The sequence below is a fragment of the Octodon degus genome, unplaced genomic scaffold (genome assembly GCF_000260255.1).
Source record: "Octodon degus isolate 3935 unplaced genomic scaffold, OctDeg1.0 scaffold00029, whole genome shotgun sequence".
In the NCBI taxonomy this organism is placed as follows: Eukaryota; Metazoa; Chordata; class Mammalia; order Rodentia; family Octodontidae; genus Octodon; species Octodon degus.
The window spans coordinates 19,202,710-19,205,574 of record NW_004524605.1 but is presented as its reverse complement, the minus strand read 5'-3'; positions in this window follow the sequence as shown (position 1 = coordinate 19,205,574).

Below are 2,865 nucleotides of genomic sequence, written 5' to 3'. Positions count from 1 at the left end.
CTTTGAATACACAGATACAAAATGGACATTCATCGGTATACCCCATTTTTTCTAAGTTTCGTTATTGAATATTGTAGGTGTGTGAACTCAGCAAAATATTCTAAAAGAGTCCAGTAGCCCATTATAGCATTGGGTCTTCTGTTTAACTGGCAATGTCAGAAATTATTGACCTGAGTAGAAATGGAATCTTTAGCTCCTTCACACATTTATTTTCTTTTTCTCTGTGTAAATAGAGTTTCCATTACTGTAATAAACTGTGAGCACACCATTTTGACAGAAATGGATTTTGCACATGATTTTCAAACTACTGTCCACCTAACCTGTTTTGTGCCTCACTGGCTTGTGGATGCTACCTCCCTAATTTGAGCTCCTTCAAGGCAAGGGTAGATAGCTCCATGTGGATGAGGGTTCAGTAGGCTGAAACTGCCTATAGGGTAGAGGAAACCAAGCAACAGTATCTGCTTCCTCAAACTGCCATCCCATAGATGAAATTTTTGACAGAAATAGTCCAGGTTGAAGAACTAGAATAAAATAGGTGCTGACTGTCAGAGAGAAGAGGGACTTTAATTGGTTATGGTGCTGTCAAAGTTTGCCCATAGCTGTCATCACAGAAATGACCCTTCCTGAGAATTGTTAGGTCAAATGAAGGAAGAAAAATGTATCCTTCTCAAGCCAGTATCTTTTGAACTCATGAAGTATATCAGATAAAATGAGTTTTCTGATATGAAAGTCAATGTCAATATCTATCATTATTTAACTTTTGTGAAGAAATAGATCCTCTTTCATGGTGTATTTCTCAGCAACTGCTTCATATTTGAATTTAGTCATTTTATATAATAAGTGAAGCATTTGACAAAGGATATAGAGAAAAATACTTTATTTTAAGACATTAAGGAAGAAAATATTTAGCTATCATCAACATACCCTAAAATTTAATGTACTGTTGAATTATAAAACTTTAAAAGAGCTAAACACAATAGCACTTAAATTAATTGTCCAGGGGGGCCTTTGTGAGGTTTTCCAGGTGGTTAGTAAGACACTGAAAAAAGGTCTTTTAGTTTTCAGAGATGTAGTCCTTTAAGTAGAGTAGGCTATTTTTCTACAGTGGTTCTTTACTTGAGCTGATGCTTCAAGATGAGGTATTGGTTAAGATTTTATTTTCCTTTACTTTAGGGAAGAGTCTACAGGGTGATCAGGGTCTGAATACTAGATCAGACTCATAGTAATTCTCCTGTCTACAGCCTCCCAAGTGCTGGGATTACAGGAGCACACCACCATGCCTCATCTCAATCACAGTCTCAGCGTGCCTGGGAGGTGGGGCCAGCGCTGCAGGCTCTGGGATGGAACCCTTGGCCCCTGCGCCTGCTTGCAGGTGCTTTAATCTGCTGAGTTATTTGGCCAGCCCTTAAGATTTTGTTTTTGATGTAGTTGATAAGGACATCAATTTATGGTTCTTGCAGACCCCCCCCCCAACTTACTGTGGGATGACTTCTGACACACTAGTAGGTTACTGTTCTCTCAACAGGTATATGGAACAGGGCAAGGTTCTGTGTTTGGACATGTGAGCCTAACTCTCTGGCTACATTTGATTTGGGCAAGAATAGCTACACATACCAAACCAGTCAGATTAATAAAGTCCATGAGAATTACAAATTGAGACTGAAAAAGTAAAAGCTTACACTCATTTTGATTACCTGAATATGTAATTTAGCAAATCTGTAGTTTTTGCCTGCCACATAAATTAAAAATGAACTGAAATAGCTGATTGCAGTGGGAGAAGTAAGCCACTAAACTCATTGCAGCCATGAGAGTAGGCGAGAAAGGGCTCCTGCACAACAGGGGTCCTTATTTTGGCCTTAGGTTCTGTAAGATATCACTATAACTTCTTATGGATCTCCTCTCTGTCTTAAACTTGGTCCAGAAAATTCCTTCTCCTTGTTTTATGTTTTCTCTGCTTTGTTTTCTCTTTTCTGTATCTTTTATTTCTTATTGGAGTTCTTGGGTCAGGGTATGTAATTACTTCCAAAGTGAAAAATCTCTTTTTTAAAAATAAGAAATTATAGCTCAAGAAAAATGGTTAAAAGTTTAAATTTTCTTGTACACATTAGGCAGCTCAAAGGATTAACTCATTAAAAATATCTGTGTAGCAAGACATGGACCTAAACTCTGGAAGCTCTGAATTTTAAAGTAAACTCTCAGGGGTGTATAGTATAACAGTTTTACTTCAGAAACAAGCTATATTCTTTTAAAAACCATGGATTATCTTTCCATGATTTTTGAAATCAAAGCCCTTAAATGGTGAAGAGGCTTGTGAGGCTTGTGCTCTTGTTACACTTTCTTATTTATTTATTTATTTATTTATTTATTTATATTTTAAGGAAGGGTCTATAGGGTGTTCAGGGTCTCACTACTAGATCAGACTCAGTGATTCTCCTGTTTACAGCCACCCAAGCCTTGGGACTGTAGGCCTGCACCCCCACGCCCAGTCTCCATCACCCTCTCAGAGCGCCCTGGGGGCAGGGCCAGCACAGCAGGCCCTAGGGATCAGACTCCTGGCCCCTGCATCTGCTTTCCGGTGCTTTAATTCGCTGAGCTGTTTGGCCGGCCCTACATTTTCTCCTTATTCGTTACCAATTATGTTAGTTCCAATCAATTAGAAGAGATTCTAAGCCTAGCAAGGTATGAATTAGTTGGAAGGATGTGGCATAATTTGGAGAACTGAGTGAAAATATAAAGATCTATGTTTAATATACGACCTCAGTTGCTTTGAAAACTTAGGTCACAGAAACAAATAGGTTTTAAGCACTGGGGAGATAGCTCAGTAGAATAAATGCTTGCCTTGCAAGCGCAAGGGCCTGAGTTCAA